The following is a 15,107-nucleotide window of genomic DNA, read 5'->3' on the forward strand; positions in this document are numbered from 1 at the left end:
GAACAGACGCCTTCTATGTCCTAGCCCAGCCCTCCAGCCACTATGTCACACTGGCTCTCAAGCTCTCAGATCTACACTTCTGTGACTCTAGCTCTCTGTAGCATATTGAAAGCTTAATGTAAAAACACGCTCTACTGAGCTCAGGGGGGAACTTAGCTCAGTAGTTTAGTTATCTGGGAGTTCAAGTCCCCACTGTGCCTCTTTGACCAGGGTGGGACTCAATGATCCACAAGATCCTTTCCATCTGTGCAGTTTATTGTTATTGTTAATTCTGAAGCAACGTATTAGGTATGTGATCTCCATTCTCTTTTTTGCTAGAATGGAGTGGGATATCAGCCATTACAGGAACACAGGTCTCCTTGTAATCCACAGGATTGGATATTTTTAAACAAACAAACAAAAACTTTAGCCATGCACTCATAAATTATACCTCTTTACCACAAATGTAAATAAGATTCAAACCATTTCAAGAGCCAAAACTCTGTCGTTTTCAAGGAGCTAAGGATCATTAACACTAGTAGTTTCATGAAACTGCTCTATAGGGCAAGTGGTGACAGCTATTTATTAATGTGATTTTATCTGTATCTTTGCTTTCCCCAGAAGTGGGAGCCAAGATGGCTTACCAATTCACGTTTGTTGTGGCAATCCGAAACAATGGCCAGATAGCCTGGACTTATGGGCACTCCTGCAAGTTCTGCCAGCCACTCTCTGAGAAGAACCATTTCCCTTTGTATGCGATTTTGGTTGGTTCCATTAAAAACCAGATCTCTCTCTTTCTCTCTATCCACTAAAGCAGGAATGGGGAACATGTCACCCTCCAGAGGCTGTTGGACTGCAACACTTCTGTCTGGGTATAGGGATGGTTTACCATTACCTCGAGAGACATCCCCTTCACTGATTGCTGCCTTGTCGTGGTGAAGGGGCTTGAGTAGCTCAGAGAAGCTATGGGCTATGCTGTGCAGGGACACCCAGGACGGACAGGTTATAGTGGAGAGTTCCGACTAAACGCGATCCACCTGGAGTAGGAACTGGCAAGCCACTCCAGTATCTTTGCCAAGAAAACATGGACAGAAACAAAAAACTAAAAGATATGACGCTGGAAAATGAGCCCCTCAGGTTGGAAGGCATCTAACATGCTACTGAGGAAGAGTGGAAGACAAATACAAGTAGCTCCAGAGCTAATGAAGTGGTTGGGCCAAAGATGAAAGGACGCTCAGCTGCGGACGCACCTGGAAGTGAAAGGGAAGTTTGATCCTGCAAAGAAAAATACTGTATCGGAACCAGGAATGTAAGATCTATGAACCTTGGTAAGCTGGATGTGGTCAAACAGAAGATGGCAATAAACATTGACATCGTGGGCGTCAGTGAACTAAAATGGACGAGAATGGGTGAATTCAATTCAGATGATTATCAGATCTACTACTGTGGGCAAGAATCCCATAGAAGGAATGGAATAGCCCTCATAGTCAACAAAAGAGTGGGAAAAGCTGTACTGGGATACAATCTCAAAAATGATAGAATGATTTCCATACAAATCCAGGACAGACCTTTCAACATCACAGTAATCCAAGTTTATGCACCAACCACCAATGCTGAAGAGGCTGAAATGGATCAATTCTATGAAGACTTACAACACCTTCTAGAACCGGCACCAAAGAAAGATGTTCTTCTCATTATAGGGGATTGGAATGCTAAAGTAGGGAGTCAAGAGATAAAAGGAACAACAGGGAAGGGTTGACCTTGGAGGTCAAAACGAAGCAGGGCAAAGGCTAATAGAGTTTTGTCACAAGAACAAGCTGGTCATCACAAACACCCTTTTCCAACTACACATGGACATCACCAGATGGGCAATATCGAAATCAGATTGATTATATTCTCTGCAGCCAAAGATGGAGAAGCTCTATACAGTCAGCAAAAACAAGACCTGGAGCTGATTGTGGCTCTGATCATCAGCTTCTCATAGGAAAATTCAAGGTTAGACTGAAGAGAGTAGGAAAAAACACTGGGCTAGTCAGGCATAATCTAAACCAAATCCCTTATGAATACACAGTGGAAGTGAAGAACAGATTTAAGGAACTCAATTTGGTGGACAGAGTGCCTGAAGAACTTTGGATAGAGGCTCGTAACTTTGTACAGGAGGCAGCAATAAAAACCATCCCAAAGAAAAGGAAATGCAAGAAAGCAAAGTGGTTGTCCAACAAGGCCTTACAAATAGCAGAGAAGAGAAGGGAAACAAAATGCAAGGGAGATAGGGAAAGGTACAGAAAAATGAATGCAGATTTCCAATGAATAGCAAGGAGAGACAAGAGGCCTTCTTAACTGAACAGTGCAAAGAAATAGAGGAAAATAATAGAAAGGAAAGCCAAATAGCATTGCTTACACCTGGGGGGCAGGAAAGTCTTAGGTGTTGACCATACTTCCGCACTATTAGGGAGCAGGCTGGGTAGGTGTGGCTTGTCAGCCTTGGAAGGCATCCCATCTAGGAGAAGGAAAACTCCGATTTCAAACCTCCATTGCCTTGTGGCTATATCCACTGATGGAAAAGGCTTCAGGAGTTAACCTCAAGGCAAAATCCGGAGCCGGAGTCCTGGAGACAGTTCGTGTTTTTCTGGCAACTCCTGCGACGTCGCTGGAACCAGTTGTATTGGTTCTTGCCTTTCCATTGGACTATTTCAGCGATGTGGAGAGGGGGGATTTGCTGCTTGGGTAACAGCCTATCCTCCATGTTATTCTACCCAGGCTTCGCTCTGTGGAGAAGACACTCCAGCTTTGCGTACAGCATCCAAACAACACGGGAAGTAGCAGTTACCAGTTATAAGTCTTTGCTCGATTGGCATGACACCAGGGTCTACTTCTGATGGTGGAAGAGGTCATTGCACCTCACTAGGTAGCTACAACCCGCCTTAAGCTGGGCAGTCCCCAGCCACTAAGGTGTTACTTTGCCACGGTCTGTTAACCTCATGGGGTGTGTGGGGTTTAGGGTGAAAGCCTATACAGAGCACGTTACCATAGTCTCTCAAGACTGAAGGATGACTAAAATAAATAAAAAGGCAAAAACCAGAGATTTGTTCAAGAAAATTGGAGATATTAAAGGAACATTTTGTGCAAAGATGGACATGAAAATTGGTAAAGGACAAAAATGATAAAGGACAAAAATGGTGGGGACCTCACAGAAGCAGAAGACATCAAGAAGAGGTGGCAAGAATACACAGAAGAATTATACCGGAAAGATCTGGATGTCCCGGGCGACCTAGATACTGTGGTTGCTGATCTTGAGCCAGACAACCTGGAGAGTGAAGTCAAGTGGGCCTTAGAAAGCTTGGCTAGCAACAAGGCCGGTGGAGGTGATGGCATTCCAGTTGAACTATTTAAAATCTTAAAAGATGATGCTGTTAAAGTGATACACTCAATATGCCAACAAGTTTGGAAAACTCAGCAGTGGCCAGAGGACTGGAAAAGATCAGTCTACATCCCAATGTAGGAAGCAACAGATAGAACTGGATATGGAACAACTGATTGGTTCAAAATTGGGCAAGGAGTACGACAAGGCTGTATACTGTCTCCCTGCTTATTTAATTTATATGCAGAATACATCATGCGAAAGGCTGGACTGGATAACTCCCAAGCTGGAATTAAGATTGCAGGAAGAAGTATCAACAACCTCTGATATGCAGATGATACCACTCTGATGGCAGAAAGTGAGGAGGAATTAAAGAACCTCTTAATGAAGGTGAAAGAGGAGAGCGCAAGAAATAGTCTGAAGCTCAACATAAAAAAAAAACCTAAGATCATGGCCACGGGTCCCATTACCTCCTGGCAAATAGAAGGGGAAGATATGAAGGCAGTGACAGATTTTACTTTCTTGGACTCCATGATCACTGCAGAAGGTAATAGCAGCCACAAAATTAAAAGATGCCTGCTTCTTGGGAAGAAAACAATGACAAACCTAGACAGCATCTTAAAAAGCAGAGACATCACCTTGCCAACAAAGATCCGTATAGTCAAAGCTATGGGTTTTTCCAGTAGTGATGTATGGAAGTGAGAGCTGGACCATAAAGAAGGTTGACCGCCAAAGAATTGATGCTTTTGAATTGTGGTGCTGGAGTAGCCTCTTGACAATCCCCTGGACTGCAAGGAGAACAAACCTATCCATTCTGAAGGAAATCAACCCTGAGTGCTCACTGGAAGGACAGATCCTGAAGCTGAGGCTCCAGTACTTTGGCCATCTGATGAGAAGAGAAGACTCCCTGGAAAAGACTGTGATGTTGGGAAAGTGTGGAGGCAAGAGGAGAAGGGGACGATAGAGGACGAGACGGCTAGACAGTGTCATTGAAGCTACCAATATGAATTTGACCCAGGCAGTGGAAGACGGGAGGGCCTGGAGTGCTGTGGTCCATGGGGTCACAAAGAGTCGAACACGACTTAACGACTAAACAACAACAACAGATACATTGGCTGGCTGGATAGCTTAGTGAATTATGTATCCGGTTGCAGAGTCAGAGGTTGGGAGTTTGATTTCCCTGTGTGCCTTCTGGGAGAAGAGCCAGCCTGTGTGGCCTTAGGCAAGCTGCACAGGATGCCCTTAGGCAAAAGTAACGTTAAACAACTTCTGAGTACTTTCTTCCCGGAAAGTACCCCTGTAAGTCAGAATGGACTTGACGGCACATTATTATTATTACAGAGAGATCAAGAAACCAGGGAAAGATACACAGATGAAGGAATTTAGCTGTACGAATAGATGCTGGCTAGATTATGCTGCTAGAATTGCACTACAGTATGGGGCACCGCAGAAACAAGACAAAAACAAGACACACACATACACATACTGCCTTAAACACTGGTGTCAACAGAAGGAGGTTTAATTCTAACTTCAGCAATAAGAGGATCCTATCTCCCCATCCCCACACCTCTCCTTTTTAAAAGCAAGATACTAGCCTTTATGTTACTTGGGATAAAACTTTGTAACCAACCTCTGGGGAAATCTCTAACTTGGGTAGTGGGAAGGCACCTAACACAGTGGAACCTATCATCAAGCAAGGTGAAAGAGAGAGGGGGGGGGGAATACCAAAATACTTGCTAAATTCCTCCTTCTCACTCATTTTATGCAGTCTCAACACAAGAGAAACACTTCCATGGGGGATTTTAAAGTCCTGCAAGATCCCTCTGCTCCAGCTGAGAGCAACACAAAGAGCGCTCCTTATGTCCCATGTCTGGATAAAATGCATCTGGGGCATTTTCTCTTGGGGGAGAAAAAAAAAGCACAAAGGCACAAAGTGAACACAGAAAAGGATTGCTAAGAGAGATGCACAAATCCACCTAGGGCGTTACATTTTTAAATATAGGCGCCATCACCTCATTTTGGGGCAATTCATGAATAGCACATTTTTGAAGGGAAAAAAAGCAAAACATCTTTTCTCCATAATAGAAAAAATTCTGATCAAAAGCCCCAGGAAATTCCTGGTTCTCCCCCCTCCAGCAAACAAGGACATATTTACCTCCCTAGGGAGTTGCCTCAGAGGAGAAGCTTTTGATACCATCAAGGGTGGCAGAGAGGCAGTGCACTGCCATAGCTGGGGCCTCAGTGAGAACTAAGTAGATCTGGTTTGAATCCTTTTTCAGTTTTGAAGCCCCCTGGATGGCCTTGGGCCAACGACCATCACTCAAACTAACTTGCCTCACAGGGCTGTTGTGAGATTCAAATGTGGGAAGTGGAAAGGTAATATACATTCCCCTGTTCATTGTATGGAAAAGCAGCAGGATAAAATCACTTAGATATATAGACAAACAGCTTCCACTTTATGGAGTAAAAGTCACTGAGGACATCTGATGTACAAGCGTACTCTCACACAGTTCCCCTTCATTGAATAGAGCCTCACACAGGAGACCTTTCCCGTGGTGGAGGGACCACGTTAATAAGCAAGAAGGAACATGAATTATTCAACTTTCCCAAACCAGCCTTGTCTCTGAAATATTTCCACTAGCTCAGAAATGACTTGTGCTTTGCATCTCATGTCAAACTTAACCAGAAACACTACACAAAAGGAATGATATGGCATTCTGTTCAGTTGTAACATATGCATCCTCATTGTCATCTTAGAACTGCAGAGCTGGAAGGGACCTTATGGATTATCAGATCCAGCCCCCGTCAAGGAGGTAAAGTGGGGGAATTTAACTCCCAACCTCTGGCTCTGCAGCCAGAGACCTCAACCACTGAGCTATCATAGCAGTTCTCTATGATGATAGTCTGCATAATTTGTGTACATGTTCCAAATTCAGCCCCAAGAGAAAGAATTAAATGCCCTTCCTTGGTATAGATAGATAAACAGACGGACGGACGGACGGACGGACGGACGGACGGACGGACGGACGGACGGACGGACGGACGGACGGACGGACGGACGGACGGACGGACGGATAGATAGATAGATAGATAGATAGATAGATAGATAGATAGGTGAAATAAAGTTCTCATTACTTTCAGATGTTGCAATTTAAGCGTGTTTTAAGCCATTTCTAGAGACATTTGGATAGGATTTTTCAGGTTTTATGATATTCTTTTATCAGTTCTAAGTTGCAAAGGAGTATTTTTTTTTATTTTGTCTGTGTTTATTGGAAATATTTACATGGTGCAACATCATAATTGGTCACTAGGGGGGAAAAGAGAGCAAGTTTGTATAGTTTTCTGGCCCGCTGGTAACTACAACAATGCTAGCACAACACAAGTTAAGTGTATTCAGAATAACAATAACATTGGCTTCCAAGAGGAAATGAGGAACATGAGATGTTTGAGAGGGAGAATATAAGCCCACATAGTCCTGTCCCTCTCATTCAAACAGAATTCTAGTCCCTAGGATTCTGTGGTTTAGGTAGATTCTGTGAAGGTTAATACCATTTCCAAAACACAGAAACTGATGAAGGATTGTTCAAGTTTGAGCACAAACATCTCTCCACAAAGGAAATGAAATTCAGCCTATTTTTTGCCCACCAGTTTAACTGATGAGGCATTTACAGCTTCCTTTAATGCAAATGCCTCAAGTTGCAGCAACCTGCAACTATTCTGAAGGTTTGAAGAAAAGAGTCTCATGTCATCAAAAGCTAGAACTTACACACGTAACCCATCAGTGTGACAAAACAAAATGAAGCAAGCAAACAAAAATGAACTGAAACATCACAAATAAGAAATTGAAGTACTAATGCAGTAGAAAGATGTGGGAATAAAATGGTAGTCTCCTCGGGTGTAGAAGTGAACCTAGCAATATTGGCACCCAGGTCAAGCAGAGCAAAATGTGTCCTGGAATAAACATTTAAATTCAAGATGTCAGATTAATACAAGAAATAATTACAGCTCTGAACACCTTGCCAGCATCTCTCCCAATGAACTTTCTTTACTCCCCAGCCCAGAGACTCGACTTGCTGGATTCTAGGCCAATCTGCCCACTACTGCTTTGGCGAGATCTGCTACATCTGTCCTCCATTCTCTCCTGATTACCTGGTCATGAAAAAAAAAATCGGTGATGAAAAGGGAAAAATGAAAAAGTAGGATTTTTATTAGACTGTCCCTGACCCTACAATTAGCAAGAATAAGCTAGCTTTCAACCTCAAATGGGTTGTTCTCAAGCTCTGCATTCTCAGCCAAAAATGAATGAAGACCTTTGCAGGGTCAAAAGCTAGCTTACGCACATGGTTTTTAGTGATCTAATAAAGGCACCACCTGTCCTTGCCTTAGTCTCAGAGCAATCCCTATACCTGTCTATTCAGAAGCCAGCCTCAGTGGGCTTACCTCAGGGTAGGTGTTTTTGGACTGTGGCATCAACATTTGCCCACTGACAGGTGATAGTTCTGGTTTTGAAGCAGACAAATCTCTCTCATTAACTCCCACTTGGTCCAGTTCACTAGAGATATGGGGCGTCTGCAGGCGCTGTACCACTGAGCTCTTGAGTAGACTCTTTAAAGGCAGATTGTACGACACACAGCAAATGGTAGCTCTTAGTCAAGGAAGATCCTGGCCTTGATGCATAGATAGAAAAACTTCAAATGTTGTTAATTGAGGTACCTAGAAATCTATGATGGACCTCTAATATTTTCAAGGGTTCCTCGTAAAGTTTTTTTTTCCAGCCCTACCTTGACGAGTCTGATCCAAAATGCCAAGGGAGGTTAATTTTTCTTTGGTTGTGCCACGAGACTGCACTATTCTTGTGTTATCCTTTATTCTCTATCCCAGGACATCAAAATATTTGTCCATCATTCCATTGAAGAGATTTACGTGGTCTAGATCTTTTTGCATCAAGATGGGGGGGGGGGGAGAAAGAAGTATAGTGCCTGTCATTGGATGATAAAACGAACTGCTCACGGTTTCCTTGTCTCCCTTTCTTTGAAGCTAGGTTTCCTTTTGGGTTATCTCTAGAAAAAGACCTCTTTTTTTAATGTGAGGAGCAGCACATTCTAGTCCTGCTAAGTCTTTCCAAACCTCCAGGCCCAACTCTCATTAGCTGAACCTCCAGCATCATTGCAGCAGGAGAGCCACTCACCTTTTAACCTATATCTGCCTGCTTCTCTGCATGCTTCTGGATGAACATAGCACACAACTCCTCCATTCATACACTCGTATGGCAAGACGCCAACAGCAGCTGGAGGCCTACCAGACGCAAGTGACTTTCCCAAGGTCACTCAGGGAGTAAGTGGCAAAACAGAGATTTACATATCATCTGTTCCATAGTTTAGCAACCCTAACCCAAGAATTGTGCTTCACAGCATCTCATCTTACATGGTGCGCTTTACTTTTAAAAAAAGGGAGTGGGAGTAAATAGGTGTAGAGGGGAAATGCCAAACTTTCCACAATGAAATGATGAAAACAAGGAGATGGAGAGAAAGAGAGACCAGTGGGGGAGGGAAAAAAAAGGGATAAATCTCTTTACTTTGCTCCACTAAAAGGCACCCCTATCCCCATCTAAACCTCTTTCCATACCTCTGCAGTTTACCCTGCTTCATTGGAGGTGTGAAAGGAAACAAGGATGAGGCAAGAGACCCCTACTTCCACTTCTTAGGAATATACTCTGAAAGCACTTCATGCAAATTGCTTGATCTCACCACCATTTTACAATGGCCCTCATACTCAAAGTGATTAAAAAGAGAGTTAAGTAGAAAATGAGTTTTTGTCTCCTCCTGCCCCCCCAGCAAGTGAAAATTATAGGCTTTAAAAAAACAAACTAATTCAGGTCTCCTGTGCGGGTGGTTACTCTCAGACATAATATGAACTACGGATCATGCCCAAGGATTTTTCTTTCTTTCTTTCTTTCTTTCTTTCTTTCTTTCTTTCTTTCTTTCTTTCTTTCTTTCTTTTGGAATGAGAGGAACAAGCCAGGAACAAACCAGAGACCATTTTGGGGTGTGTTTCCGAGCACCTGCAGGATGCACCTCCTTGAGCAGCCACTGCCATTCCCAAACATTTAATATTAGGGGCTCAAATTCCACATCCTTTGCAATCCAGGATAATGAGAAACTAGCAAACCATTCAAATGCAATAACCAGGAGGTTGATATAATCTCTTCTATATGTGCAGCAGTGCTGGAGAGGATCAAAACTGCCTCTCTCCCTCCCAAGGCCTCTCATGCCTGGGTCATAGTCCCCCCTTCCCCCCCCCCCCGCTTGCCCTGGGGAATCACAGCCCATCTGCCTTCCCCCTTCTTTACTCCTTCTTTGCCCTTTCCATCCAAGCAGTTGCTGTAAGGCCCTGTAAGAGCTAAGGAGGACCCCTTCATGGCAACAAGGAAAGCAGCCACAGCCATCTGGGCCTTCTAGTAGCCGCATCCTTCCTTCCTTCCTCACAGCATCTCTGGCTCAAAGTGTGTGTGTGTGTGGGGGGGGAGAGAACGGGAGTGGGGGACTTGCTGGAGATGAAACCTTTTCCGGATGCTAAGGATGACCCCCATCTATCAGGGATGGCCCCTACTCCCAGCGTTTGCTTTCGGTTCTTTTTGGCCTTTTCTCCTCCATCCCTACAGCCACTCCAGGAGGTTAGAGGAGAAGAAGAGGCTGCTGCTGGGGGGGGGGGGGGGAAGGAAATGAGAGAACAAGCTCTCCCCCCTCACAGCACACACACACACGCACGCACAAAGAAGTGCCCCGTTGACCACTCGGGGAGATCACCTCGCCTTCCACAAGCTCTCTCCATCACATCGCCTATAGAGCACAATACATTCGAATGTTTTCTCCTTCCTCACAGTCACACCTTGATCTTGTGGTGGTGATAGTGTGTGTGTGTGTGTGGGGGGGGGTGCCGGAGAGAGACAGCAAACCGAGCCGCGACGGGGAAGAAGGGGATGGAGGCCGGAGCGAGCATCAGGTCTTGGGGGGGGGGAAGGGAGAGCAAGCGAGAGAAAGCATCCTTCCGCCGCCTCATCGCCAGGACCGGCCATCCCTCCTCCGCGCCATCATCCTCTCTCCATCCCTTCCCCCTCCCGCTCCAGCCGGCCTTGCCTTCCTCCCCACCCCGCTCCCGGATATTCCTTCGGCCCGCTTCTGAACCCTCATCTCTCCCGTTTCCCCCCCACACACACTGGGGCGCTCGCTGCTCCCCCCTCCGCCTGCCTCCGCTTACCTCCACCTGGCGCCTCCTTCCTCCGGCCGCCCCGACTCTCCTTGCAGCAAGCGATCCAGCGGTTGCAGCGGCAACAAAAGCGCCTGCTCTTCCTCCTCCTCCTCCTCCTCCCCTGCTCCGTCAGCCGGCCAGGCCGGTCCCCATCTGGCTAATCGCCGCGCTCCCCGGGCACCAGACGAAGCGGGGCAGCGGCAGCGCGCGGAAGGAGGCGCATCCTCCCCGGTCAAGGCGCGGCGCACGCAAGCCGAGCCGGAGCCGGAGCCGGCGGCGAGAGGCGAGGGACCGGGGAGGAGGAGGCGCCTCGCTGTGCCAGCCCCCGGTCGGCCTTGCCTCCTCTCCCCCCCGCCCGGCCGCCCCCGTCACGATTCCGAGTCCGGATCGGAGCTGCTTCTCCAGGGCCGGATTCCCCGCAGGCTCCGGGCCGGTCCCCCTCCTGACGCCACCACCCCCGCCGGTGTCACTCCGGGGACAGCCACGCCCTGAACCTGTGGGTGCCGGGGGGGGGAAGCGCTTGGGGGGCTTCAGGCGGTGCGGAGCATCAGCCCTTTAAAGGCAGAGTGCCCTTGACGAGGAGGAGGCGGTGCAACGCATCCTCGCTCGCTCCCAACGCTCCTGACGATCATAAACACGTGTTTTGATTTCCGTCGGGTTGGGTGGATGAGGCGGGCTGGGAGCGGACTCTGCCCCCTCCCCCGGCAAGGGGTTCCGTGGAAGGACCAGGGAGGGGCTGGACGGGTGCTGAAGCGGTAGCAGGATGAGAGTTGGCAGGGCAGGAGGAGGACCTGAAAGGGCAAGGATCCCAAGTTCACTGTAAACAAAGGGGACAAGCAGCCACCCCTGAAATATACGGTGGTTGTCTCGTCTCAGCATGGACGTCGTAGAGGAGCGGGGGGCGGGGGCTGGCCGGGAAGAAGGGCACAGAAAAAGAGCAACCCACCCTGCAGTCTGCCATGCCCCTGACAGGGACTAAGCCCCACTGAATTTAGGCAGGCTTCCTTCCAAGTAGGCTTGTGTAAGTTTGCAGTGCAAGGTGTCAGATGAGGAGCTAAGGTGGTCTTCTTCAAGGAAGGGGGAAGTGTTAGGATCTTTTCAGCTGGCCAAGAAACAAAGATGGTGAGGACCCCATAACCTGTTTGTAAAATAATCCTCAGCCTTGAGAAAGATGCATGTCTTCTTCCCTCTCTCATTTCCCCAAGGTGTCAGCATCATGTGCTAGCTGTAAATACCAAGAAGGCCACGGAGAAGAGATATTTAAGCTACCCTAGGACCAAAGAACCTCAGACCATCCACTTCAACACAAGAGACAGGGAAATTGTCCTAGAAATTCACTTGAAGGCCCCAGAGTTCGCCTTCAGCAACCAGGACTGAACAAGTCTCCTTTACACTTGATACTTATATGGGATTCACCACCAGTTTTTGATGATGGTCTCAAGAGTGAATATATTCACAGATACATTGGTGTTTGATGGCCACACTGGCAAACTGGAACTTTCCATTCATTAGCTACACCACTCTCTGGACAAACCACACGGGGAAACAATCCACAGAAAGAACTGCCAAAATTCCCTGTTTGAGAACTTCTCCCAGGCCATTGTAGGCAACACAATGCTACACTGGATGGATCTTTTTGGCTGAATGAAGGAAGAATGTGTAGCATTTAAATCCTGGAGGGAAAATGATCAGGTCTCAAATCTATCAGCAACTCATAGCCCCCAAATAATGTTTTTCCTCCTAATTTCTTGTGTGGTGTGTGTGCGCACATCCTTTTTATGGGAGGGAAATGCTGAAGGCACTGCCTGTATTCTTCCTCCACATCCAACCAGTAAATTAAAGTTGAAATCAACTTTGTCTTGGTTCAAATTGAACTGAATGAGTAGGCCAGGGTTCACTGTGGATACACACATTTATACTCATGCACAGATACGGGTGGCAGGTGATTTAAAAAAGCTGACAAGCACAGCAGGGAGAACACCTCGAAGGAAGGGCTGATTGCTCTATTTTCATGTAACTAACCCTGATACTCAAAGACTGACACAGCTTGGGATTATTTCTGTTCCTCTTACTAGATTCCTTTAAACATGCTCTCTAGAAAGAGTTACGGTGTCCCTTCTGATCATGTGACCTGTGCACTATAGCCATTTCCTTCTGTTTAGAATGGGAGGCCCATGTTTTCTGTAGGCAAGTGGGCTTCAACAGCGCTCTGGTTGGAAGTGTACCTCCATTTGGCCATCCATACCCTAGGGATCATCTTCTCCTTACTTTCAGGCTAATCAGACTGCAGCCTCAATTGCTCTTTGTGGACGTATGTGTTTTTTTCCTACCAGCACAATTATGTACACTCTGAGATGGGCTATCATTATACCATAGTTCACTTGTTGGTTGTGAGGTTAGTGAAATTATGATACTTGCTGGATGAAGGCCTGAAATGTCAACTCTTTTCTCACCTGCTGCTACTTCAGTGCTCTTCTATCTTAAGTTTGAGATCATTGTGGTTGTTTTGACTTTAGCTAGGGGCTGAAAAGGAAGCAGAGGCAGGAGGGAGCTGTGCTTGGGGGACATTTTAATTTGTGAGATCTCTTCTGGTAGGCTGACCTTTGTACTCCCTGACCGCATGGTCTGAGAGAGTGGGGCTTTGGCTTTAAATTAGTGCCAGCAGAAGTGTGCGCCTCATGGCGCGCGAAATTCTCTGGTTCTATTTTTGACTCTAATCTGCTAAATAGGATAGCCAAATAACATTTCATACACCTGCGGGCAAGAATGCTTGAGGAGTAGGATCATACTTCTGCACTATTAGGGAGCAGGGCGGGTAGGTGGGGCTCGTCAGCCATGGAAGGCAGCCCATCTAGAAGAAGGAAAACTCCGATTTCAAACCTCCACTGCCTTGTGGCTATATCCACTGATGGAAAAGGCTTCAGGAGATAACCTCGAGGCAAAATCCGGAGCCGGAGTCCCATAGACAGTTCGTGTCGTTCTGGCAACTCCTGCGACGTGGCTGGAACCAGTTGCATTGACTCTTGCCTTTCCATTGGACTATTTCAGTGTCGTGGAGAGGGGGGGATTTGCTGCTTGGGTAACAGCCTATCCTCCATATTATTCTACCCAGGCTTTGTGCTCTGGAGAGGACACTCCAGCTTTGCATACAGTGTCAAAATAACACAGGAACTAGCAGTTAGTGGTTATAAGTCTTGCTCGATTGGCGTAGAGCATGATGCCAGGAGTTACTTCTGATGGTGGGAGAGCCGACAAGCAGATGAATAACCCTGCACTACACAACAATCAGAAGAAAACATCTGCCCTAAAGTTGGGTACCTGGAATGTACGGACAATGACCCCTGGCTTTTCTGACAACCTGCAGGAAATACACAATGTGTGCAAGACAGCTGTCATCGACATTGAACTGAGTAGACTCCGGATGGACATTGTTGCCCTGCAAGAGACGAGATTGCCAGACTTGGGATCTGTCAAAGAAAAAAACTTCTCATTCTTCTGGCAGGGAAAACCATTGAATGAGACCAGGGAATATGGTGTTGGCTTTCCGGTCAGAAATACAGTACTCTGCTGAGATCCATTGTTCCACCTACTGTGGGGAGTGAAAGAATCCTGTCTCTGCAGCTCCGCTCATCAGCGGGACTGGTCACCCTCATCAGTGCATATGCACCAACACTGTCATCCACAACAGAAGTCAAAGACAAATTCTACGACGACTTGGCGGCTGACTATCAAAAAAGTCCCTGAGAGAGAGCCGCTGTTCATTATTGGAGACTTTAAAGCTAGAGTTGGTGCTGATCACAACTCTTGGCCCACCTGTCTAGGCCATTTTTCCATTGGGAAGATGAATGAAAATGGCCAACGCTTGTTGGAGTTTTGCTGTTATTATGGTCTTTGTGTCACCAACACGTTCTTTACTACAAAGCCTCAACACAGAGTTTCCTGGAGACAACCAAGATCCAAGCATTGGCATCAGCTTGATTTGATCTTCACTAGACGTTCTAGCCTTCCTAGTATTACGATCACACACAGTTACCAGAGTGCTGATTGTGATACTGATCACTCCCTGGTGTGTAGCAGACTAAAACTGTGAACAAAGAGATTGTATCACACTGAAAAGGAAGGAAGACCGCGTATTGATATCAACAAGATTCGCAATCAAAGAAAAGTGGAGGAATTTGCCCAAGCACTTCAGGAAACCCTTCCAGGCCCGGCTGATGCAAATGCACCTGAACAATGGGAACATTTCAAGAATACTGTTTATAACACTGCCTTGTCCACATTTGGCAAGAAGACCAAAAAGACGGGCAACTGGTTCGAAGCCCATTCGGAGGAGTTGATTCCAGCCATCGAGGATAAGAGGAGAGCTCTAGCAGCATACAAAGCCTGTCCCAGTGAGTACAACTTGCAGACTCTTCGAGCTGCTCGTAGCAAAGTCCAACAGATTGCCAGGAGATGTTCCAATGATTATTAGCTTCAGCTCTGCTCTCAGATACAGATAGCAGAAGACACAGGTAACATC

The 15,107-nt window shown here is 46.5% G+C and overlaps 1 protein-coding gene across 1 annotated transcript in view; it reads right to left on the minus strand.

Annotated features, from left to right (window-relative positions):
• The window catches only part of MAP3K12 (mitogen-activated protein kinase kinase kinase 12), a 130,075-nt gene extending 118,882 nt beyond the window's left edge, over window positions 1-11,193 (minus strand). Inside the window, exon 1 of the mRNA XM_020784538.3 lies at window positions 10,598-11,193. The gene's annotated coding sequence lies outside the window, so the exon portion shown is untranslated. The remainder of the gene's footprint in view (window positions 1-10,597) is intronic.
• Window positions 11,194-15,107: the final 3,914 nt, after the last annotated feature.

The sequence above is a fragment of the Pogona vitticeps genome, chromosome 2 (assembly GCF_051106095.1).
Source record: "Pogona vitticeps strain Pit_001003342236 chromosome 2, PviZW2.1, whole genome shotgun sequence".
Classification (NCBI taxonomy): Eukaryota; Metazoa; Chordata; class Lepidosauria; order Squamata; family Agamidae; genus Pogona; species Pogona vitticeps.